This window comes from Myiozetetes cayanensis, unplaced genomic scaffold (genome assembly GCF_022539395.1).
Source record: "Myiozetetes cayanensis isolate MyiCay16 unplaced genomic scaffold, myiCay2020 scf1, whole genome shotgun sequence".
Taxonomy (NCBI): Eukaryota; Metazoa; Chordata; class Aves; order Passeriformes; family Tyrannidae; genus Myiozetetes; species Myiozetetes cayanensis.
Genome location: NW_026086604.1, coordinates 1,550,881 through 1,577,419, shown reverse-complemented (window position 1 = coordinate 1,577,419; position 26,539 = coordinate 1,550,881). Strand labels below are relative to the sequence as shown.

Genomic DNA, 26,539 nt, shown 5'->3' with positions numbered 1-26,539 from the left:
CAAGCATAAGAGGCACGTTCCACAGTCCAGCTCTGCAAAGGAAAACACAAACCCAGAAACCTTCATCCGTGTGGAAGTAAAAGGGAAAGTTATAATGCTCCCACAGGAAATAAAAGAGTCCCTTGGAGCCATGGTTTGCTGGATCCAAGTCAACCAGCTGACTCCAGCTTTGTGAAGGAAACAAGTAGAATGATCAGATTTTTATGGCTGCTTTTCAGAATTGTGGAGGACTGAGGAGAAACAACAATAAAAACAACAGTAGCAAAAGCTTGGTTTTCTAAAAAAGAGCCATTCATCCCAGAGTGTGGATTCATACCCAGAGAAAGGCCATGTTTCACCACAGCATCCATCTGATAAGATGCTATTCATAAACTGATGGAGATACCATCAAAAACTCACTGAGTTTGATATCTCATTGGTGAGGCAATAAGGAAAGAGCTGTTTGACGAACAGATTCATTTATATGTTTTCAACTAGCAAAAACAAAAGAAAAGAAAGAAAAAGTATTAACTGCATTCAGCACTGAAATTTTCTCAGTGGAAACACAGCAAATTGCCCATGAGTTTGTTTCCTTCATTTCTGAACACTTATCATATAAAAGAGCAAATGTGAGCATATGTTGACTTCATACGACACTGTCTCTTATAAAAAGAATTAATTTAGCAATAATAGACATAATAACAAAGACACTGCTAAATGCACTACCAGCATGGCAACGTTACCAGAGCAGAAAAATAGACACTCAAAGAGGATGTTTTTGTTCTTTTTTTAAGCTGTATAAATCAGAGAATCACAGAAACATCGAAATTGGCAGGAACCTCTGGAAATCATTTAGTCCAACACTCCTTCTCAGGGCAGACAATTAAAGCAGGTTGCTCAGGGCCACGTTCACTTGGTTTTGGCTGTTTCCAAGGATGGAGACTCCACAGACTGGCTGTCCATGTAACCCCTGTAGTGGGGAATCCAGCACTGGATGCTTTCTGAAGCACTGAGGACACTTCCTAAGAATCTTCTCCTGACACCAATTGCTACAGTAATTCACAGTAATTGCTTGGGTCCTGTTGCAACTCAAATCCACCTGGCTGGAGATGCAGGAGAGCTCTGTGGAGAAGGACCTGGGGGTCTGGTGGACAACAAGCTGCCCATGACCAGCAGTATGTCCTGGTGGACAGGAAGGACAATGTTATCCTGGGATGCATCAGGAAGAGCATTCCCAGCAGGTCAGGGAGGTGATTCTGCCACTCCCCTCAGCCCTGGTGAGGCACATCTGGAGAGCTGTGTCCAATTCTGGGCTCCTCAGGACAAGAGAAACCTGGAGCTCCTGGAGAGGGTCCAGTGGAGGCTACCAAGATGCTGAAGGGACTGGAGCATCTCTCTTATGAGGAAAGGCTGAGGGAGCTGGGGCTGTTCAGCCTCCAGAGGAGACACTGAGAGGGGACCCCATCCATGTATGTGTCTGCAGGGAGGGGGCAGAGGATGGACCAGGCTCTGCTCGGGGGGCCCAGCAATGTCACAGGAACTGATGCCCAGGAAGTTCCACCTAAACATGAGGAAGAACTTCTTTGCCCAGAGAAGATGTGGAGTCTCCTTCATTGGAGATATTCCAGAACCATCTGGACACAACCCCGTGCCACGTGCTCCTTCCTCGAGCGAGGAGGTTGGACCAGATGACCCGCTGTGGTCCCTTTCAACCTCACCCATCCTGTGATTCCATGATCATGCCAAAGGGTCTGGCTGCTTCCACCCCACTTTCAAAGAACTCATTTTCCCTACTGGGAAATTTAGAAAATGGTGCAAAATGAATCCATGTTTGCTGTGAGAATGTAACAGGCACAACATTTAATCACAGAATTGCACCAATTTGCAGTGAGCCCCACTGGGAGCCCCACTGTGAATTCTAAAGTATACCAAACTATTCAATAATTGAAGATGCAGGAAGAAAAAAAAAAAAAGAAAAAAACAAACCAAAAGGTTTAAAAAGCTGGGAAATCATAAGATAGCAAAAAACAAAAACAAAAGCCCAACCAAAGACTGAGTAATGCACCACAAAAATGCACTTCATTCCTTCACTTGTCAAGCACAATGAAGCTTTAATTATGGATGGTGTTATTCCTAACTTGTAAGTACTGCAGAATATTTTGAAAAACAATGAAGTTTAAGTAACTTGAGATTGCACTTGAGCACTGTGGTAGTAAATCATTGCCAGGAGAAGAGGAGAAATTAGTTGTGATTTTTTGGGGATAGGGAAGTTTTCTGAGCTTTTTGCAAAAATCTTTCAAAGGAGAAACTTAAAGTTTAGCAAAATGTGAAGAACTGAGAATTAACTTTAATGTGTTGTTCTGCTCTCATTTAACCAGTTAGCAAAAGATGATTAAGGAAAAATTAAACAAACAACTAACAATTCTAAAAAAGCCCAGAAAGCTCATTTGTCTCTCTTGGTTAAATTGCCACTGACATCAGTTTTTTGGTTTCTTTTCCTTGCAATATAAATACAATTCTCTCTACATTTCAGCCTGTTTTATTTTGTTCTGCTTTTTTTCCAGCACTTCAAGTGAATGTAGCTTTAAACTCCCGAACATGTTTTTGTTCATAAAGTCGGTTATATAGAGTTCATTGCAATATATTGAATTATACACGCCCCTCACCCACCTCAAGTATTTCCATTGGAATAAAACAAGAGGGCAATTCAGTCTAAGGCAGATCAGATAAATCATTGATTTCTTAGAAGGTTATTCTCAGCTGATTTAACCACAGGGAGTTGATCTGTCTGTGTTTTGATCCCCAGATATTATGGGAAGAAGGGAAGAAAGGAAATTCAGTGCTGGTTCAGTTTTGCCATTTATATTCAGGTGCTTGGAGTGAACCAGCCATCTGCTGCTGCTCAGTACAGATCCTTCTCATAACGCTGCAACAACACTTAAAATTATTGTTTAGCAAATACACATTCGTTAGAGCCAGCACTGACTGCTTAGAAAGGGAAAAGTGTGACTCCTGTACTTATGGAAAACCAAACAGCAGCGAGCTATAAAGCACAGAGCACAAAGCAACCTGACCTGAAGCAAAGAATCTGCTGAATAATTTAACCTGGCAACGAGAAGTTTCAGAGTCCCCGATATGTGTAAGCAAAACAAAAGGAGAAACAGAAGAAAGAAAAATGCCCAGACATAAAGACCTTCCAGAAGGGAACATCCCTTGGAGCTCCACTCCTGTTCCTTCGTGCCAGGTTGGCTCCGTCCCCAAGCAGCTCTGAACTTGCCAGGCATCAGAGTTTGTTTAGCAAAATCAGATTCCCTTTGGTTTCCCATGTTTGCACACACTCTGCAGAATTCACAGTGAAATGCAGCTCCTCGTAAATCTCTTTGACTTCAGAGAAACCAGGAGTACAACAGCCAGGACCATCCCAAAAACGCTGCCAGCTCACCAGGCTGGGGCTTCTTGGGTTTTAATTAACACCAACACGGCATCAAGTCATTCACTACATTCTGCAGCAAGAGTGAGACTGATTTAAACTCTTTCTCTATCATCTAAATCCTTTCCTTTTTTAATTATTTTTTTTAAATAATTTTTGTTTTCCAAAGGAGAAATCCATTGTTCACATTAGACAGGACTTAATGTCATCCACAGTGGAACAAAGAGAATTAAACTAGTCAACAGTAAAATGAAATGGCAGTAGCTCAAGATGATCAAAAAGCAGACAAGTGCCAGGTGACAAAACCAGAGAAATGAAAGAGTTTGGGGCCCTAAAGATCCAGAGGATCAACCCTCACTAGGAAAAGTTAGTTTGGAAACTTCTTAACAGAAAATACTGTTAAAATGGCAGGACTATTTGAGTCATTTAACCTGACTCAGTAAGTGAATAATGTCACTGCAAAATACAGATATTTTGGGGAAAAAAAAAAAAAAAAAAAATCTGAATTTCCAACTCAGGCAAAGAAAGGGTTGGAAATATGATTTTGCAGACAAACTAGAATTTCAATTTCCCATTTTTTTTACTTTAACAAGACCATGATTTCTATATTTTTTGAATTAATCTTTGAGCAAGTCGGGTTATAAAACCCAGACATTGTCACCAATGCAGGAACAACCTTATAATAAATCCCAGCAGCCCATTTCCCCATGGAATGAGCATTACTGGAGCATTTGCCAAGGCAGCAGCTAAGTAAACCTCCTCTCTCTTCCACTCTCCAGCTTTGTGGGGTGAAGATTTATGCACGCTGAAAACTTCTAACATAACCATGACCTTAATGATGTCCTAAGGACACTTCTGTATTCCAGCCATGGGAATGGTATTAAATAAAGCAGAGAGGGGAACTCGTTCTCCTCAAAAAGGATACAGAACAAGCCTGTGTTGTCAGTAATTCCTCTGTCACATGTAGCCACATCCCAGACTCCTTTATCAGTGTCAGCTCAGATCCTCAAGGGAAGAGTCACATTTATTTCTAGGAATGTTTGCCTTAGGTTTGTATAAAAATGGGATCAAAAGTATCAGTGCTCCATCCTATTTAGCACGGGTGCTTTTGTGTTTACTCACAAACCAGCCAGCCATTTTTTCTTAAAGGACTGTAAATTAGCATTTAAATTAATTGCTGTCTCGATATTCAGGAGATGCTGAATTCTACAATGAGGTTTCGTTCTGCCCCATCGTCTGCTCTGCAACAAGCAGCCAGGAGAGCTGTAAAATCAACCTGGAGGAGATTCTGAAAGGTGTAATATAACATCCATGTGTGTATTTCTCTGTAAGGGAGCACTTCAAAACAAAATAAAGCAAAACAAAACCCTGGTGCTTGCTATCTTTGGGGGGGGGGCGTAGAAAAAAAAAAAAAGAAACAAGAAAAGCAAACCAACAATCCTTTGTAGTCTCTGTTATGTTTTATCAAAGAGATGTTCCTCCTTGTGTGTTGTCCCACCTGCAACTCCCTTGGGGTATCTCCTACCCTGTGGTCCAGCATGTGTGGACATGGAAAGACTAATCAAAGCACGGTGTTTTTCTGTCCTTGTTCTTTTCTGAGAGAAGGGAAAGGGAAAAAAATAATATAAAACCTGAGCAAGCTTCTGATGCGAGATGGGCAGAAACTAAATCTTGCTGCAACAGCCTTTCAACAAATATTTTTTCTCTTGTCTATGGCTGGGGAGAAAGAAAAAAAATGACATTCTATAAATCAACCTGATTCAGCCTAAGCAACAACAGACCAGCAGAAAATTGTTCTGAGGGCAGAAGCTATCCAGAACAGCAATTACAGACTGAGTTAGGTCTCCTCTGGGACTCAACAACGGCCAGTGTGTGGAGTTTCTCTCTCCCTCTTGCTGGCCTGTGTGAGCCTCCTCTCTCTTTTGCTGTCTTAGAGGTCTGTGTCATCTCAGGGCGTGCTGCACTGCTCTGCATAATTAAAATAGTTGTGCCAAGCTTTGGAATGCCAGTCCAGCATCTACCTGGAGACACCAGCTCGTGAAGGGTGTTCCTGTCCCCCAAAAGCCAAATGGAGAGGCTGTGGTAGGTGAGATGCCCCGAGCTCATCAGAGAGAGCTGAGGCCACTGCAGAGGGTGGGATGAGCAAAGAGAGATCCTGCAACCAGCCAGCCAGTAACCTTCATTCTGCCTGTGCTGGGCTGACCTTGGTTGGATGCCAGGTGCCCACCAAAGCTGCTCTGTCACCCCCTTCCTCAGCTGGACATGGAGGTGAATGAAAATATAATGAAAGGTTTGTGGGTCGAGGTAAGGACAGGGAGAGATCACTCACCAGTTACCATCACGGGCAGAACAGACTGCACTTGGGAAAATTAGCTTAATTTATTACCAAGCAAATAAGAGCAGGGAAATGAGAAATAACCCAAAATCTTAAAAACACCTTTCATCCACTCCTCCCTTCTTCCAGGACTTAACTGCACCCCCAGTTTCCTCCTCCTAAGTGGTGCAGGGGTGACAGGGAAGGGGGGCTGCAGCCCGTCCATCACACGTTGTGTCTGCTGCTCCTTCCTCCTCAGGACTAGGGCTCCTCACACTCTTCCTCAGCTCTATTGTGGGGTCCCTCTCATGGCAGACAGTCCTCCTCAAACTTCTCTAACCTGAGTTCTTCCCATGGGCTGCAGTTCTTCATGAACTGCTCCAGCCTGGGTCCCACACGGGCTCAGATGTCCTGAATTAAACCTGCTCCAGTGTGGGCTCCTCTCTCCACAGGGCCACAGGTCCTGCCAGGAGCCTTCTCCAGCTCAGGTTCTCTGTGGGGTCATAGCCCCTGTCTGGCACCCACCTGCTGTGGTTACCCTTTGTATTAATGATCTTACTTGAAAGACACAAGATTCACCTTCTCTGCCACCTTCCAACCCACCTTCTCTGCCACCCCCAGTGGGGGTATTTTCCCACCAGTAGCAACCTGAGCATGATGGGCAGTTCCCTTGCAAAGCTCTTCTCCTCTTAGTCATCAAACCTCATTTGAAATCATGTCTTGACAGCAAATTTCAGCGATGGGTGTCATTATCTCCAATACTTCCTAAAAACGTGTGTGAGGGAAGAGGAGTAAATTACTGTGAGCTGTGTTAGTGCCTTGTAACAACCTTTTGATCTACACTCATTCCCTGAAGCTTCACATCCATACACCTGGATCAGACTGGCATTGCTACCCCTGTCTCCCATGTGCTCCACATTCCTCAGTTTGATTTCATAGAGGCTGAAGACTCTTCAAGGCAGATATTTTCTTTCAGGTGAGCCCTGTCACTCCCAAGCCTCTGCTGAAGGTCAGAACTGGGTTGTGGTCTAAGAGAAATATAATAATACAAATGACAGGAAGAGGTAGCTTGCTCTTTTTTAAAACTCTTTGGATCTGGAAATAGGAGATGTGTTAATGAAGAAGGTCGTCCATAGTTCTGGTTTTAAGTAGGTATCCTCACTTTACATTCGGGAAATGTGATAAAGTATCAAAGAGCAAATAAAACATTCCTGCTACTAACTTTGATTTTGATCTTCAAATTAATTAACACCCGGAATTTCATTTAAATTTAGCAGTTTGTAAAAAGGTATGTGAATTCACATATGTATGCACATGTGAGTATTTATACAGGCACATATATCCAGGTATCCCAGTGTATCACAAACACACCCACCTGCGTAAGCAGCACCTGTATCTATAGATATGTTAATAATAATTTTAAGATCTCACTTGCCCTCAACATACACCAGGTGTTAAATGAGCATTTGAGGCTTGGCAGATTGCAGAGATATAAACACAGCCTATTTCTGTCTACAGCAGCAGAAAACAGACCTTAAATCTCAGGCTTCTTTCTCCTGCCTAAACACTCTGGTGTAAGATAAGCACAAACACTGATATGTTCTGATAACAGGCAAGGAAACAAAAAATAAAATGAAATAAAAATTTGTTTGCCTTGATTAGCTTTAACGAGAAAAAAATGAGGCATTGATTTCATTTTACCTCCAAGTTAATGCTGCAAGAGTTTGATAACAGGAAGAGCAAGAGCAGGAATGGCTCTGAGAAATCTGAGAGGCAACACTTGTACCAAACAATCATAACAATGGCTTGGGATGGAAAGAACCCTCAAGATCATCTTGTTCCAACCCTCCTGCCATGGGCAGGGACACCTTCCACTAGCCCGGGTTGCTCCAAGCCACATCCAACCTGACCCTGAACACTTCTAGGGATGGGGTAGCCACAGCTTCTCTGGCCAACCTGTGCCAGGGCCTCCCCACCCTCACAGGGAAAAAATTCTTCCTAATATCTCATCTAAACCTACTTCAATTTGAGGCCACTTCACTGTGTCCTATCATTTCAAGTCCACGTAAAAAAAATCCTCTCCATCTTTCTTGCAACCTCCATCAGGTACTGAAAATTTGCAATAAGGTCACTCCAGAGCCTTCTCTTCTCCAGGCTGAACAATCCCAATGCCCTCAGTCCTTCCTCACAGGAGAGGTGTTCCATCCTTCTAATCATCTTGGTGATCCTCCTCTGAATTTTTTTTTGTCACCTGTTCCTGTGCTGAGGATCCCAGAGCTGGAAGCAGCACTGCAGGTGGGGTTTTACATGAGTGAAGAAAAGAGTCAGAGGGGTATGAGGAAAACAAAGAATTGTGCTACAAATCCAAGGGGCAGAGCAGACAGAGACATGTTTCAAAAATCATCCATAAGGGAGGAGAGCACGTTCACTCATGTATTTTGCAGTGCATTGTCCTTCTTTCATCCCCACCTCTCTCCTCTTCCACCAGACATTTGTAATGTTCACAAAGAGTGACAGATGGAGATCCACAAACTAAGTGGATCATCCACAGCTAAGTGGATTATTCCAAACACTTAATCTAAGTAAACAAAGAGGCAAGTGATTCCATTACTCACCCCAGTGAACAGCAGCTCCACTCTCCAAAATGCCCCAATTTTATTTCTCTTCACTCAATGTCTGATGTTCCTCTACTTTGCTAACACAGTCTCTGGGATGTTATAATTCATATTTGTAAGAAACAACCATGAGCAACCTGATCCATGGCAGAGATTTTGGAACCAGGTGATCTTTAAGGCCCCTTCCAACCCAGACCATCCTGAGATTCTATGATTTATTTTTTCAAGGTTGCAAAAGAAAGTATCTGAACTTACACTACAAATCCAACCTTTTGCTCTCCTGCAAGCAAGTTTCCACTTTATCACTAAAGAAAGATTAATATCCTTGTGTTTCCAGCAAACCCTTGGGCTGGATATGAAAGAGACTCACAGACCAGAAATATTGCTTCTGTTTTCTGATATGTTGGAAAGATTTTTGTGGGATTTTTTTTGCCAACTCACCTATCCCAGCTTTCTGAAGTTGAATTAAGGAGTTCATCCTGAGTTAACTCACCTATGTTTATAATGTAATCCAATGGCACAAATATAATTGCATGAAAAGCCCAAAGTGAATAAATATAGAGATAATGAAATGCCTGACATTGTGGCCTTCATGGACCAGAAACAAAAATACTCAGTGAAGATGAAGATTCTCCCATCAGAGAATATCCATTTGTTTTTATAACATAGGTTGTAGCTCAGTGCTTGTGAAACTTGCTGGCCTGACACCCTGAAAGCAAAAATTAAATAAAACTAAAACAAAAGCTAAAAATAAAAGCCACAGCAAACAGAGAACTGTCCACCCACAATAATCCAGAGCCTTGTCCAAGATAAAACTTTTATGAGCAACAGGTGCCTCAGTTCTTTCTGCAAGAGCTGGGCAATAAACCCACTGATCAGATGCAACTGTCAGGGGGTGTTTCTTGTGGTAGGTACCTGTCCAACAGGAACTATTAATCTGTATTGCACATTTATCTTCCACTCCAACAGCTCCAATGAGCCATTGGTCTCTACAGCAGCAAAAAGTAAGACATACAAGTTCTTACAGCAAACTGTGGAAAAAAAAAATAATATTTTTAATATGCAATAGAAATGCTTGTTGGGGACACTTAGTCTTTTTAAAATAAGAAAATGAAATGCATTTATATTTACAGCTACACTTTTTTTTTTTTTTTTTTAGATGCTCAGGAGAAAATGGTCTCCTGAGTACTAAGTCAGCAAAGATACAGAAATCCATAAGCAAACTCCAAACTCAGTATCTTACACCCTGACTTCTCCTTTAGCATCTCCTGCTTCCTGCCCCAGGCTGCAATGTATGAACTAATAGAAGTGAGGGAAGTAGTTGTAATCTATCACCCTGACTGATACCAGCCCCAGGAAAGGCAGTTTATTGCAGGTGGTGTGTTATCTTCCAAAATAGAAACTGGGCACACATTATGACAAAAACTTCAACACTTTCCACACTTTGTTTGCAGCACTATTAATTCTTCACTCTGGATTTATTTCCATGAGGGTCATGCAGCCAGAAAAAAAACACAATGGAGGAATTCATTTTCTTTTTTAGGAGTGTTCTGGGAAACCAAGCAATTAGAGCAATCTTAAGCTGTCATGTATTATCCATTGCCACTCAATTATTTTACTTAAATAAAATACTGATTGCAGAGTCTGATCTGCAGCTATCAGCTGAGTGATTCATTTAGGTGCACTATTTATTCTTGACAAATTAAAAAAGAACATCTAACTCCAACTGAAAGGAGAAAGACAAAGGGACAAGGGGAATATGCAGCATCTTTTCACGATTCTCTGCTTTGCTGCCAATTCTCTGTTTGGAAATAGTTGAAACTACTGTGTTCTGTCCAGAGTTTGGAGAGAAATCAGTCCTTACTACAAGGAGAGTCCACGGATTTGGCGCAGAGAGGAAGTTGCAACCTCTTAAAAGAGGTCACTGAAGGTTGGAATCATAAAATCACAGCATGGTTTGGGTTGGAAGGGACCTTAAAGGACCATCTAGTTCCAACCTCCTTCCATGGGAGGTGACACCTTCCCCTAAATCAGATTAATCAGAGCTCAGTCCAGCCTGCTCTTGAAAAGCTCCAGGGATGGAGCACCCACAACTTCCCTGGACAACCTGTTCCAGTGCCTCACCACCCTTATGGTAAGGATTGCCTCCTAAAATCTAAACTAAACTGACCCTCCTTCAGCTTAAGGCCATTCCCCCTCGTCCTGTCACTCCTTGCCCTTGTCCCAAGTCCCTCTGGAGCTCTCTTTTAGGTACTGGAAGGTGATATCAATTCTCCCTGAAACCTTTTCTTCTCCAGGCTGAATAGTCCCAACTCTCCCAGCCTGTCCCCAGAGCAGAGGTGCTCCAGCCCTGTGATCAGCTTAGTGGCCTCCTCTGGACTCGTCTCAACAGGTCAAGGTCTCTCCTGTGTTGGGGGTCCCAGAGCTGGAAAATCCAGGTGGGACCTCACATGAGCAGAGATCTTGTCCTCTTTCCTCAGGAGACTGAAGTGGCACAGCCAAAACATGAGCTGTGGCTGTCCAGCTCATCAGGAACTTCAGATATCACCAGCTCCACGAGGAACTACATATCCAAGGTCTACCCAAGGTTCACGGTCTCCTCAAGGGTACAAACTGGGCAAAGAGAAGATACTTGTTCCATACAAGTCAAAAAAACCTCTCTGCCCCACATTTCCCTGTTCATTTCAAAACTAAATGTCATGGTCTTTGTAGACTCTTCGAGATTTTGGCTCTGTGGGATGCAGAACATGCTGTTGACACTTTTCTTACGTATTTTCAGTCAATGATGGAGGTTACCTGAAAGGCACAAATGCTGAGTAAAGGTATCTGGGGGCCAATTGATTACAAGTGCAGCTAAAAGTCTTAGAAAAGAAAGGTTGATGGTTATCACCTCCTTCCTGCAAGTTGACTCTCCAAAACATCCTCACATGTTTTTATTCTCCATTCTGTACACGAGAGACCTTCTATTTTAAAAATATCCATTATATCCAAAATGATTAATCTCATTCTTCAAGGATTTTTTTTTTCGTCTTAATGTTTAATTTATTTCTATCTGTCCTTAGTTTCTACTTGGTAATTTGTTACTACCTTCACCCTTAATATTTTAAATTATTCTCCCCTTTTTTTTTCCAATGCTATTACACATCAAGTATTTCTACACAGTCATCATGGCTCAACTAATCACTGCTGCACTTTCGGAGCCTGCAATTGGTAAATTCCTGTAATCTCTCTTCATAAATTATACTTAATACTTCTTCCTCATTTATTCCCTTCTGGATCACCTCCAAATTTCTAATAGAAAAAGCAGGCCAAAATGCCCTCATTTCTCACACACCTTCCTATCACATAAAAGGTGCCAATGTCTAAGGCAGACTCTAAAGGTCAGATGACAGTTCACTTTACTTTCCAACTACCTGTACTTACTATCCAGCTGAAAATCTCCCATTTCTGGTTAAAACTACCCAGCAGGTCCAGCAGCACAACTCCCTTAGGTGGCTTGTTCACCAGTGGTGAAGAACAAGCAGCTCACTCTCTGATCAAAGCATATTATTAAAGCAATTAATCACTCATTTTACTTCATCACTTTTGCTTATGTGTCATCAGCGGAGGGAGGAGATGCTCTGAGACAACAAAGTCTGGGTCATTTTAACCTCTAAAGGAAAGAGGTGTTATTTACAGTGCAAAGTTGGTGAATTATATGTTGATGTTTGCTACACCTGCTTTTTTTTGCTCAGCAATTTGCTCCCTTCAGAGCCAATGGAGAATCAAGAAGGGGCTTGAGGAGTTCAGATTAAGGTTTAGATATTTTCATGGCAGAAGGGTTGAAATGAGATGGTCCTTGAAGATTCCTTCCAATCCAAACCATTCCATGGTTTTATGATTCCCTGAGTTCTTGGGTTTTCCCTGGATCCAGGACTAACCAGTATTTTTCAGTAATGGTTCAGAAAGGACAATTAATAAATATGAAGTTGCAGTGAAGCTCAGAAATATTTTGAACCCATCAGAAGACAAAATTAGAATTCAAAGTGATCTTGTTAAATTGGGGGAACACTACAAGAAAAAAAGGGTAAAGTCAAATAAGGAGAATAGGAAGTTCTGCAGTCAGACAGAAAGAATAGGAAGCAGCTTTCTGGGCAGAAATCCTCAAAAAGCAAACAAAAAACCAAGCAGAAGTGTTGAGGGATGCCGGGGACACTTGTGAGATGAATTATTGTGTTTAATTTTGAGCAATAATTCCCAGATGGACCACCTGGAGACAGTTCAGAGAAAAGCCATGGGAATGATCAAAGGTGTCAGAAAAAAGGCTCATAAGAAAAACAGAATGTAGTGGGTTTTTCAATGCAGAAAAGGTGTGTGGGGGTCACAACACACATGATAATGCCTTTCTGATAAGTTGTCGTGGTTTTGCCCACCAGCCCATCCCTGGGGCTGAGGATGGTTTTGTCCAGGTGATTTCCGGACAAAAAACCAATCAAAAAGTTCAGTGACGCCTTTGCTAATTAAATCTTTAAGAAAACGGAAGAGAAGGTTGTTGCGCAGTTGAAATTAGGAGCAGCAGCCATGTAGGAGAGACGCAGTGGGCCCGAGGAGGGCCAAGGCCCCCTCCTCCCCCGGCTTGAGCCGGGGAGGGGGACAGGTGTAGTACTGAAGCCTCCTTTCTCTTCTGTAAAAGAGTGAAGGAAAAAAAAAGGTTTAAAAGACGAACTGCTTAGACGAGAAAACCGCTGCAGAAGAATTCCAGCCATGAGATAAGAGAACTTCCAAGGTCAAAGCAGCACAGGAGAGAGAAGAAAAGTTCGAAGGGGGGAGAACTGCTTTTTCTCCTTTCCGCTCTCCCTCCCTTCAGCAGGGTAAAGACCGAAAAATAAAATCCCTGCCACCTGTAGAAGTTTGTTGGGGTGAAGAGACCCCCATGCGGTTCACAGAGGAGTTTGTGGATGCACCAGAGATTTGTGACTTTAACAGAGAAAGCCTTATGCTGGAGTAAAAACGGCTCAGATGAGGCAGAGTCCTGTTAAAGACTTTGTGACCCTCGAAGGGATCGATGCTTATGCTGGAGCGAGACGGCTCAGATAAGCTTGGGATCTCAGTGAGAGATCCATGCTGCTGCTGTTGAAGATTTATGACCCTGACGGGTATTAGAACCTACGCTGGAACACAAAACGGTTCAGGTAGGGATGTTGGGATCCATGTGTGGGATCCGTGCTGCTGGTGCTAGAGAGAACCTACGCTGGAGCAGAAAATGGCTCAGGTGGGATATTGGGATCCGAGTAAGGGATCCAGACTGGACCCATGCCGAGAAGTCAATCAAGGACTGTTCTCCCGTGGGGAGGGACCTCCATAGGGAAACAGGGGTGAACTCTTAAACCATTATCCCCTGTAACCCTGTGGAAGAAGATCCATAGTAAGCAAGTGTCCCCTTGCAAGTCTATGGAAGGAGAACCTTCAGGACCTGAGTAACCCTCAGCCTTTGGTTTTAGCCAAGGAGGGGGGTAGGCCCAGCCCTGGAGGCTGACATAGAGAAGAAGGAGAAAAGGTTCCAACTGCGACGAAAGTGCTGCAGAGTTACATGAGAGAGAGAGCTGGAATTCTGAGAACAGAAAAAGACTGCTTCTCCTCCTTGGACTGATATAAAGGGAGGTGGGGGGAGAAGTATCTTCTGTAAATACATAATACCTTTTACTTAAGTAAAATTATTGTAAATATAATTCTTTAGTTTTAGTTTGTTAATAATAAATACTCATACTTTTTTTAATTCAGTCTCTTTTTGTCTGCATAAACCTTCTCTCAACTGATAGTAATTGTATGTGGGGGTGTAAAAGTAAATTGAGCCAGGGCAAAACCTCGACATAAGTGGAACTGTTGCAAATAGGAAGGGAATAACCTGTTCTCCATGTTCACCATCCACCTGACAGAAATTCATGGCCTGAAACTGCAACAGAAGACACTCATATCAGAAGTTAATGATTTGGGTTGTTGATCCTGTCTTCGAGCTGAGAGAAGGATTTGGTGATGTTTAAAGATTGCTCTTAACTCTGCTTGTCTAATATTCAATGCAATCAATGCAAACCCTTCAAATCAGAGAGAGACAAACTATTTCAGCCACAAACTTCCCATCAGCTGGAGTCACTAAACTGATTAAATCACGCACCTCTCCCTCAGCCTTCACGTGTTAAGACAAACTCAGCAAATCCCTGCTCTGCTAAACATCCCTGCCCACAAAATTAAAGGGTAAAACTCAATAAGCTTTAACCAACTTATCAGTAGCAACAAAGACACTTTCAGTCATTAAATGGTAACAGATAACAATCAGAGAGCAGCATCTGCAGCAGGGAATCCTGACAGCTGTGTGCAAAAGCAAAACAAAGCCAGGCCCTGTCCCAAAGGCTGCATTTAGAGACCATCAAGCACATCCACAGTGGCAGAGCAGATACTCCTGTGCTCATAAACCCACCAGTCACTCAACAGAGAAGTGTTATCCTGCCTTGAGTCCCACCTGCGTCGCCCCCTCCCCAAGGAAATGCTAATTTAGAGGAATTTGGATTCATGTCTCCAGCTTGTCATGAAGTTCTAAGCATTTATATTCAATCACGCTCAGCTTGTGCTCACCGAGTTCAGATCAGCTTTCAGTGGACTGTTTTAATTTTGGTTCAATTTGCAAATGAGGCAGGTGAGAGTCTAGACTCGAGTGGGGGGTGGTTCAGCTCATTCCCAGCAACACAAAGGTGCCTCTGGCTCAAGGAGGGATGCACTGGGAAAGCTGGATGGAGTCAAGGGTGTGGGATGAGAAGTAGAAGAAGTGGGTGAGTGCTTTCAGACTGAATAAAAGGCTACTGTTCAGGTTGCAGCTAATTTATTTCTTTTTTCCATTCAAGGCAGATTGGTGAAACAAATGACCTTCCATCACAGAGGGCTTTAGGTACTATAGGTATCAAACCTCATATTATGATATGTCATAGAGTATGATACAGAATCATAGCATCATTAAGGCTGGAAGATACCTCTCAGATCATCAAGTCCCACCTTTTGATCAAACACCACCATTTCCACTGAACTCCATCGTGAAGTGCCACATCTACTCAGTTTTTGAACACTTGCAGGGATGGTGACTCTACCACTACCTTGGGAGCCTGTTCCAGTTCCTGACCACCCTTTCACCAAAGAATTTTTTTCCTAATATCCAACCTGAACCTCCTCTGGTGCAACTTGAGGCCACATATATATTTGACTGCTTATTAATTCTAAGTAATATTAACATACTCATATCAGGCCTTGGTGAACAACGTTGAAATGTCACAGAAGTAGTCTCAAGGAAGTGGTGGAATCACCACCCCCAAAAGTGTTCAAGAAATGTGTAGGTTTGGCACTTGAGGACATGGTTTAGTGGTGAACACGGTGATGACACTTGGTTGAGGGTTGGATTTTATGAACTTTAGAGGTCTTTTTCGACCTTAACAATTCTATGATTCTATGATCTCATCCTCCCCAAGTGCCAGAGGCCATGAAAGAGCTCAGAAATCTTTTATTCAAGGGTGCACATCCCCCATGGCCTATACAGTCCTTTATCTCCTCACCAGAGCCTAAAGGATCCTTTACATCTGGGTTGACTTCATGAGCAGCTGCTGCCCAGCCACCCCCAGCTCAGCAGAAAACAAAAATAATGTCCTTTGGCCTATTTTGCCTGTGAAAACCCCCCAAGCCGTGCCTGGAAGTGGCTCCTGCCTCTGCAAAGCGGAACCAGCCCTTGGAACCGTCAGGAACCAGCCCCTCCCTTCCTCAGCATCACCACATAGCCACATTTCAATTTATTGCTCTCTCCAAATGGTTTATTACAGGAGAATCTTTCTGCCCTGCTTCCCACCCTTCCATGTGCACTGAACCCTCACCTCTGCCTGAAGCCTCTCTGGGTTTAGTTTTGTATCTTTTCATTGTTTTGTGTTTGGTTTTGTGGTTTTGTTTTGTTGGTTTTTTTTGTTTGTTTGTTTTGTGGTTTTTTTTTTTTTAAACAGGAAATAGATTGCCATAAATTTTGCCCTTTCAAGTGTTTAGTGACAGAGTGGAGCTGCCCTCAGTCACATCTGTTTATCCTGGTAAGCACATTTATAAAGTGATTTCCCATCCTCGTTACTCTGTCAATGGCATTTCACACTGCAGCTGCTTTAATGCAGCATTTTATCACTTGTCCTGAGGGCTGCTGACAGCTGCCAATTTCAAGGCTTCCTTCCAATCTTAATTCTCTTCTTTTCATTTTCTTCACCCCCACCATCATCTCCTCCTTTATTTCCAGAAGAAAGGGGAGTTAGATGAGTGCAACCAAGGGTTTCCTCTCCCCTTTAACACACAGGCATTATAATCCCGTAATGTGAAGTTGCATTAGCAAGGAAGAGTTAAACTTCAGGGAAGTGTAGCTGCATTTCAGTTGGCTATTAAGACTTTTCATTTTTTCCCTGACAAATTCTCCATTAATGGCACTGGGTTTAAATTTCCCTGCTCCCTTGCTGTGCAGAAATTGGATTGTTCATCTCCCAGGGAAGGTACTTTGCATTCTTGCTTGCTGTGATCTTCCTGCCACCCAGAATTACCTAAATCAAAGCAAAATAGGCTACAATCCAGCTCAAACAACAGGAGAACAGAATTTTTTACCCAAGGAATGCATATTAGACCACCTTGAGACAGTTCCCTTTATGCCCTAACACTTGTATTTCATAAACCCATAAGATCATTTTGGATGGAAAAGATCTCCAAGAGCATCGAGTCCAACCATTAACCCAGCACTGCCAAGCCCAGCACTAAACCATGTCCTCAAATGCCACATCTGCACATCTTTTAAATCCCTCCAGGGATGGTGACTCAACAACTGCCCTGGACAGCCTGTTCCAGCACTTGACAACCCTACCTGTGAAGGATTTTTTCCTAATATCCAGTCTAAACCTCCCCTAGCACAGCTTGAGGCCATTTCTTCTTGTCTGCTTCTTACCTGGGAGAAGCGACCAACCCCCACATTGGTCCATCCACAACTATCAAAGGAAACTTTTTTATCGCTGTCTCAGACTGAGTTTGCTCCTTCCTTGATGGTAATTCCAATTTGTTCAGTGTCCCAGCAAAGACATTTTTAAGTAGTAGAGCACTTTCACCACCAGAAGCCTTTGTAAGACTTTAAGATTATTAAAACTCAGTCCACTGGGGAGGTGGGACCAGAACATGCATCTGAAGTTTCCCTCCTTGACACTCTATTTGGAGAAGATATACATGTCTGTCCTGTACATCTCCCAGATTTTGGATATGCATCCGTTCTTCAAGTGGGCGAGGGGACACACTGATCTTATTTTTTGCTGAAGTGAATCCTGCAATCCTTTTAAGTTCTAAGTCTTTAAGATGTTAAAGTCACAGTAGGAAAATTGTAGAATCATAAAATATCCTGAATTGGAAGGGACTCACAAGGATCATCAAAGTCCAAATCCTGGCCCTCCACGGAAGGGACACCCCAAGAATCCCACCATGTGCTTGAGAGTGTTGTCCAAACACTGCTTGAGCTCTGGCAGCCTTGGTTTCTGTGCCCACTGCCCTGGGGAACCTGTTTGGTGCCCAACCACCCTATGGGAGAAGAACCTCTTCCCAATATCCAACCTAAACCTCCCCTGACACAACTTCAGGCCATTCCCTGGGGTCCTGCCACTGGTCCCCACAGAGCAGAGCTCAGTTCCTGCCCCTCCTCTTCCCCTCCTGAGGAAGCTGGAACTGCAATGAGGTCTCCCCTCAGTCTCCTCTTCTCCAGGCTGACCAAACCAAGTGATCTCAGCTGTTCCTTGTGTGGCTTCCCCTCAAGACTCTTCACTAAAAACAATGTTTTGCCAGCACCAGAAATTCTGGCCTGATTTGAGATACTGTCACTGGTTTGCAAGGTCAGATCAAAGGATGTGTTGCATCATTCTCCAACAAAGACCAGGATAAGAATTTCATCCTGACGTGGGCCAACCACTCTGTTACTCACATTTTCACTTAGTTTCCCCAAATTGTAAAAATAATTTTCTTCTTCTGATCTGTGATTATCATGAAATTCAATCATTGTGGGTTGGAGTTTTGTTTTTCCAATATAATTGATTTTTTTTTACCCTACTTTGTTGCTGGAATGTACAGTCATGTTGGTGAAAGGGCAACGTGCCAGAACACTACTTAGACAACCCTGGCATGGTTAAATGGAAGGCTTTTCATTTGTTCAATTAAAAGCGGGCATCAAAATCAGGACACTGATTTTCCTTAATTTCATTATCCAGACTGATGACTTACAAATGCATTTACTCATGTGATCATCAGTCTATGGTTATCAAGGGAACAGAATCACAGAGTGGTTTGGGTTGGAAGTGACCCTAAAAAACATCTGGTTATGCCACAATTTTCAGAGAAAGCAGAAAACAGAGAGGTTAAGGTTGGTCTCTGAAAACGAAATATTTGTTATTCCCTTTAATACTTCCAGAAATTCCCTGTCCCTGGAAGTGTTCAAGGCCTGAGTAACCTGGTCTAGTGGGTAGCATCCTTGCCAATAGCAGGGGTTTTGGAACTTGAAGACCTTTAAGGTCCTTTCCAAGCCAAGCCTTTCCATGACTTCATGATTTTATGATTTTTATGATTCTACAGATGCAAGTTCAAGTTACAGCTTCAGGTGACAAAAATCTCCTCAACTTAGACACAAAGTAAGAAAGTGCTCCAAGAGCTGGGGATGACAGAAGCAGGGATGCAAAGAAAAAAAAAATTACACAAAAATAGTATTTTGCCCAAACAGTCTGGTGAGGAAGCAAAGCAGAGCTATCAGAGATTATGGGTGTATGTTTGAGCTTTTGAGATAAACAAGAGTAGTTATACAGTAAATTAGGAGAAAGAAGCTGATCATGGGTCAGCTCATGATAGAACAGGTGTTTAAAATCAGATTGGATGAACTATTTTCTGTGTGTTTTCATAGATTATTTTGAGGCCTTAAAGTCAGACAGAAGCACCTGGAAACCTCTGGGTGACAAGAAGTCCTTATGACCTGCATTATCCCCCAGCTGACTTGCTCATGGGAACATCTAAACTCTGTTTAAACTCTGTTTAAACTCTGTTTAAACTCTGTTTAAACTCTGTTTAGGAACAGCCCCAGTTGCAGATTGCCAGTTACAAATAACTGAGCTTTACAAAAAGCCCTGGCTGTTTGAATGATGAATAGAGTAATAAAACCCTACACATCACGGTAAACTGGCTAAAACAGAACAAAAGAACAAAGCACATGCAAGGATGTGATAGCCTGGTCCTTGTAAGGAAAATCACAGCTCACTTAGCCCTGGCAACTCTTTAAACAAGTCCATAACTCAGTGGAAATGAAAAAGAAACTGCAGACCAGTTGCTTTAATTCTTTTTCACATTATAAAGGTCTGTGATGTTGTCACTCCTCAGGTGACTACAGAAGGTAACTACCATGGAGTGAGGTACAAAGCAATGTCAAATGCAAAAGCAGGTCAGGAGAAAGAAAGAAAGAAAGAAAGAAAGAAAGAAAGAAAGAAAGAAAAAAATCAGCCCAAAACTAAAAGTAGGTCAGTTTTCCTCACGACAAAAGGTTAACAGCCAGCTTCCTCTAGGCATTTTGCTGGATGCCACGTTGTTAAATGTATTTATAAGTGATCCAAGAAGGCAAATCAGTGGTGGAGAGAGGGGGGAAAAAAAAAAATAAATCCTAAAAAACAAGTCACAAACAAAATCTCAATCTGTCGTCATGATAATCCTGCAAATTCCATGTTAACATGAAAGGGCTTTTCAGGTGCAGAAAACTGCAACCTTTGGTCACTCCCTTGGGGCAGAAATCTGATACAGAACAATTAACAAACCCAGGAGCGCTTGTGCTGTCTCATCTGGAGGTACATGGGTGGAGTAGGCACAGCTACCCAAGCACACACAGGTTACAGGCAGAGCCCTGACTACCCTGAGCCAAAATGAAGACAGGCCTTGAGACTGGAGGATGGAAAAACCTGCCAGGAAAAATGAAACATGGAGCTGAGTCAGAACTGGCTGTCCAGTCAGAATCAGCGTGGCTCCAGACTCTGGGGAAGATATGGATGGTCTTAAAATACCCCAAAATGTGGCCAGGCTCAAGAGGACAGAATTTGGGCAGCTCGGCATGGACTCTGTGGGATGCATCAACTGGATGGTAAAGGCAGGTTGTACCCAGAGTGCAATGCCCAGGGCAGTGAGAGGACACTTGTCTGGAACGGGTGGAATAATGAATAACACAGACTTGGTACACAGAAGATGTAGAAGCCAAGCACTGGGATCAATGCACAGGGCAGAACCAGACTGTATTTCTGCAGCCAGGCTTGCCAAGACAAGAAAAGGCTGTTATAAACATCAGAAAGTCCTCAGCACTTTCAATAATACGACAATGAATGATGTTCAACACTCACAGATGCAAGAGAAGGAGGGGGAGATTAAAATGCCTCCTGCATTTGGCACATGATTTCAGCAGAGAGGCTCCAGCAGCCCAAGAAAAACCTCTCCTGGTGCACTGATCCCTTCCAAAACAGCAAACAAGAGATCAGGGAGCACAGGGAACTGGCAATAAATAACACAAGGTTGCCAGCCTGGCACCACTCACCAGCTCCAGCCTCACTTAGAAGGGAAGGACTAATTTATATCTCTGTGCTAATGCAACATGGACAGTGAGTGCCAGCACCTTTGTCACAGACAGGGACAATGTGGTGGAGGCAGGTGGCACTTCAGTGGCTCTCCTGACCCCAGATCTCAGAGGACAAGGTCCAGCCTCACCTTGTAGGAAGGTCACCAAGCATCAGAGAGCCTGAAGAACAAAGCCATCTGCTCAGCCACCCACCTGACTCAACCCACCCACGGAGAAAATCCACCTGGGAAACAAAGCACTGGTTTCCCACGGCTCTTCCAAAGCTATTGTGGCAGTCTTTTTGATGGCACACAACAATAGATGCTCTAACTCCACAGGCACTGGGGGGAAAAAAACAATAGCAAGAGGTATTTATATAACAGTCTTTAACCCAAACCTCACCACTCCCACACAGAGGGCTGGAAAAATTAATCAACACCAGCTTCAGGGGGAAAAGAAAAGAAAGCTCAGGCTGAGGTAGATTGGAAGCCAAGACTGTTCACCGTGGTATAATAACTACACACATCTTGTGGGGATGCACTGGTGCCCTGGGAACATCAGAGCTGTAAAAATGCATAATATGTCACTGTCCCCAGCTAGGAGGTGATGGTGCTGCTGTGATACTGGAGATATCCATCTGCCCACTCAGCCTGGCCCACACCTCCTCTGTGATGCACAGCTTCCAGCTCCCAAAGCTTCCAGCTCCCAAATCCTTCTGAGCTGTCCTCTGCCCACAGCAAGGACTGTGATCCCACGAGATCTTCCCAGCCCCAGCAACACACAGAAAAATCCATTTGACTGCTTCCCACCTCCCAGCAAAGGTAAACTACAAGTGTCACAGACACAGAACTGGGACAACAAGGAAGAGCCAGTGCACCCTGAGATATGAGGGATAAGAGAGTACCTTGAGGGAGGAACAAGGACAGAAAAAAATGTTGAAAGATGATCTAGGATCTGTTTGAGTGTGGCTATAAAATACCCTGTGCTTCTGCAAAAACACCCAGGGGAGAGGAGGGCTGTGCATGACAGAACTGCTGTTCGTGCCTTTCTTTGGAGGAGTTTGAAAGTCATTCAAAATGAGACATTGGTTCTTTTGCAGCACTGAAGGCAATGGATCTATTCCAATTTCCAATAGCTGGGGATCTACCCTAAAAACAAATTAACTCCCTCACTGAATTCCTGAGGTGTATTTGGGGAAGACTAAAATCCACTGTTTTATGAGAGACTCTCCTTGGGTCTCTCCTATGAGGTGACTCATGAGAAGTAATAATCTTCCTACTGCTGTCCAAATAAAAGGAAGGAAGTTCCTCTAAATCTTAACAGGCAAGCTGTAAAAAGTTGTGACATTCAGCAGCACCTGGAGTTGAATGTGAAGACACAAAAGACGCAGAGTCCTTAATCCTCAAACAGGGAGACAGGTGACTGGTAGATGAATTCACAGCCAGTTCCCTGTTTGCATTTAAAGCTCTTTATTCCCTGGCTCAGCAATTCCGCTGCTGCATTTATTTTTAATGCTTTATTTTTGCAATTTGACTTTCTAATGGCAACACCTGAAGTCACCTTCCTTAACCCTTCCCAGTGATACAAATTGGAAAGAAGACCAGGGGAAACAACCCAGGGAACACGGCTTATCCCTGCCAGACTTCAGCAGGAGGTGACTCCCTCTTCAGCAACCAGCACCAACGTGCAAAGGTGCAGGATTTCCTTTTATTTCCTCCAGATACACTCAGGGTAAAGGACCTAATCCCAAAAGTCCTTGCATCCCAATGCTGAGAATCACATTTTCAAGCATGAGCTGAAATCAGAGAGGCAGAGCAGTCGTGGAGTTTGCTCTTAATTTCCATCCCCCCCCTTCTATATTTTTCAGATGTACTTAACAAGGAAAAAGAGGAGGGAGAGAAATGCCTTGTGTGACAACTGAAATGCTCTACAAAGTTCATCTTTGAGGGCTGTTTTAAAGGATAATGACAAATACAGGGGTTGATGCTCACAGAGTGACTCTTGGGCCCTGGCTGCTGGCAGCATCTGCTGATCTGAACAGGCTGAAGGGCTGGAATCTGCAGCAATGTGTTTATAGAGACTGTCAAAATGAGACTAAATATGACATTCTGCTGAATCATTGCAGATCCAGACATCCTTCACTTTGCCTCTTTACTAGTCTCCCACCCCCCTTTCAACATCACGCCCCACTGCCCCCACCCCATGCTAAAAATACCAAAACCAAGGAGACACTTCTGCTCTCATCTGAGTTTTGTTGAGAAAGACACAAATCCCTGAAAACCTCAGGGAGGGAGACTCTCCAGGATTAGTTGCTGTGTATGTTTTAGGCAATGGGGAGAGCACGTGGGTTACTTTGTGCAAAACCCCTTCTGCTGCAATGATCAGGTACAGCCAATTTCTTGGCTGAGTCTGAACCATCAAATTAATTTACTCTCTGATAAACTGAACTCTTCTGAAGGCACTTTGTTCTACCAGAAACCTGCTTGGCATAGATGACAGAGAAGCTGAAAAGACTCTGTTCTGAAGGGAAAGAAGGCCCAAAATGCAGACCAGACCCACTTAGGGCTGTCTGCTGCCTCCCTGGGGTCTGTGTTAAAGATGTGAAGGGAAAACTTCCTACTCTTGTACAACCCTCAGATTATTATCCATTAATAATTTTTTTTTTCCTGGTAGGGAGCAATGAAGTGGCAATAAAAATGCCACTGGTCTGAAGACCATCAAAAGACTTCAGGGGCTTGGGATGACTGATTAAGGGATCAGGAGCACAGACAGTGTTCTCCTCTATCCTTCCAGGAGGTTGTAGTGAGGTGTGGCTTGGTCTCTTCTCCCAAGTAACAATAGGACAAGAGGCAATGGCCTCAAGTTGCACCAGGGGTGCTTTGGGTTGGATATTAGGAAATTTTTCTTCCCTTAAAGGGTTATCAAGCCCTGGCACAGGCTGCCCAGGGAAGAGGTGGAGTCATCACCCCTGGAGTGATTTAAAAGGTGTGTAGATTTGGCACCTGGGGACAGGGTTTAGTGGTGGGTTTGGCAATGTTGGTTGAATGGTACCACCTGATAAGCTTCAAGGTCTTTTCCAACCTAAACTATTCTATAATTCTGTAATTCCTCACACTCCCTGAATTTATGGCCAATTCCTAAAACCAGTCAGGCAAAGAAACAGTAACTGCTTCCCTCAAACACTGGTCTTGCACGTTATGTTGAGTTTTTCCTTACATGAGGAAATCTCAGCCTTCTTCTTAAAGAGACTTCAAGATCTCTCAGCACCACATGAAATTTAAAGGTATTCCCACTCATCATTGACAAAGATCTGAGCTCTCATCATTCCCAGGAGGGAAAAGGGTCTGCCAAGAAGCTCGAGAGGAGCAAAATGCCCTTGTATGTACAAGGGCTTTGAGCACAGATTCCTTTTTGCAGACATAAAACCATCATTCATAAAATCAGCATATGCTAATGGAAGTCTCCAGCACTGAGCACTGCACCTGAATCCCTTGGGGACATTTGTCTCAGTCCAACAGCACCCAGGAGGCCACTCATCTTTTAGTACCTCAACAGCACATTTTCTGACACAACTGACATCCACCTGTAAGTTCTCCCCCAGGTGTGTTTTGCACGCACAGGTACAGAGCATCTCTTGTCCCCCCCCTGCCCTCCATGCTCGGGCTTCATCTTCATATCTGGAGATTTTTTTTCAGAGGGCAAGAAGTTATCTGTCTCTCTGACAGAGCAATCTGTTCTGTGCTTTCAGAGAGACAGGCTGCTATTTAGCATCTCTTGATAAAGTTGTGATATCACGGGCGAAACTTCAGATCGCAGCAAGCTCCCCCTGTAGGGAAGATCTGCCTTCAGTTACAAATGAGGATCAGTATTTTCCTGGAGCTTCATCCAAGCTGAATAGATGACAGTGTGTTTTTTTTTTTTGAACAGGGGCATGTTCCACCTGCCTAGACATTCAAATAAGAGGAGAAAAAATTACAAGCTAAATAAGCCAAATCTTGTATTTGGATCTCTCGCCCAGCACAGCCTGAAGAGAATTCGGTGCGGAAGCACAGAACAAGCAGCATTTTAAACCTGGCACCAATCCTGACTCTTTCCCAGGTCTTAGGCAAGGAATTTACATTTCTATGGAGCTCTGCTGGCAAAGGAACAATCCATAATGGCTCAGCTTCTCCAGCTGTGAAATGGGAATAGGAGCACGGTAAGAAATCTGCAGCAGCTTTTATCCAGCCTGTGAGAACTGATGAGGAAAGATGGGACCCAGGAACTTTTGTGCCAAAACCCACCAGCACCAAAGGGGCAGTTAAAAATAAGCAGATATTTATTGCTGTAGCAGCATTGCCTGGTACTGAGAATCAGAGAATTTGGGTTGTAAAGAACCTTAAAGCTCATCTAGTTCCAACCCCCACCATAGGACAGGGACACCTTCCACTATCCCTGGTTACTCAAAGCCCTGTCCAACCCGGCATTGGACAATTCCAAGGGATGGGGCAGCCACAGCTTCTCTGGGCAACCTGTGCCAGGGCCTCACCACCCTCACAGCAGAGAATTTCTTCCTAACATCTAATCTAAACCTGCCCTCTCTCAGTTTAAAGCCATGGAACAGTTTAAAACGTGGAGAGAAGGAAGTCTTAGACACAGACACAAGAATGATTATGGTGATCCAGAAAAGTCCTTTTAGTGCTTGAGAGCTCAGTAGAAGTTAAGAGTAAAATTAAAAAAAACTGTCTGGATAGACAGTTTGATTTTTGACCTAAAATTCTTCCATCACCCATCCTTCAGCATCAATACCTGAGCCTTAAATTAGAACAGAATTCAACTTTCTTCTTTGTATCAGCAGAAGTCCACATATTCAAAAAATGTGGGTTTTGATGCCCTCATGAGCAAAGTTGCCCCCACCACATCTGCATTCCACTTGCTCCTGGACAAGACAGATCTGAACTCTTCTGCAAACATGACTCTGGTTGTGCGTGCTTCAACTCTCTGCTTCTAAATCATTGAATCACAGAATGGCCAGGGTTGGATGGGACCTTAAAGATCATCTTGTTCCAAATCCCTGCTGTGGAAAGGACACCCTTCACTAGACCTGGTTGCTCAGAGCTCCATCCAGCCCAGGATGGAGCTTCAACACTTTCAGGAATGAGGCATCCACAACTTCTCTGGGCAACTCCACTGATGGGACATGGACCCACTGGGCACAGGGTCACCTCAGAGGGCTTCTCCTCCAGGAAAGAGCAGGCATAGACATGGAACCCACTCTGCACACCAGCCTCTACCTATTGGAGAAAAGGATGCTGACATCCTAATATCCTAAATGTTCCCCTAATAAGTGACAAATGTGGTGCGAACGAGGCAGGAAAGCAGGAACCCCCGCCTGCAGGGGCAGTAGATGGAAGAGGAAGGAGAATGGGAATGACTTGGGAGCTCACACGGGCAGAGAAATAGAGATGTCTTGGCTCTAGATTGAAGCAAGATGATTAACATATGAATCTGTGGTAGCCCTCAGTGGTTCAGTCAGAGGAGATGGAGAGAGAACCGGATCACAGGATAATTCAGGTCTGAAG

At 43.5% G+C, this 26,539-nt stretch overlaps 1 protein-coding gene across 4 annotated transcripts in view; it reads right to left on the bottom strand.

Annotated features, from left to right (window-relative positions):
- Positions 1–26,539, bottom strand: part of TSNARE1 (t-SNARE domain containing 1) — a 458,997-nt gene that overhangs the window by 185,617 nt on the left and 246,841 nt on the right. The window lies entirely within an intron of this gene.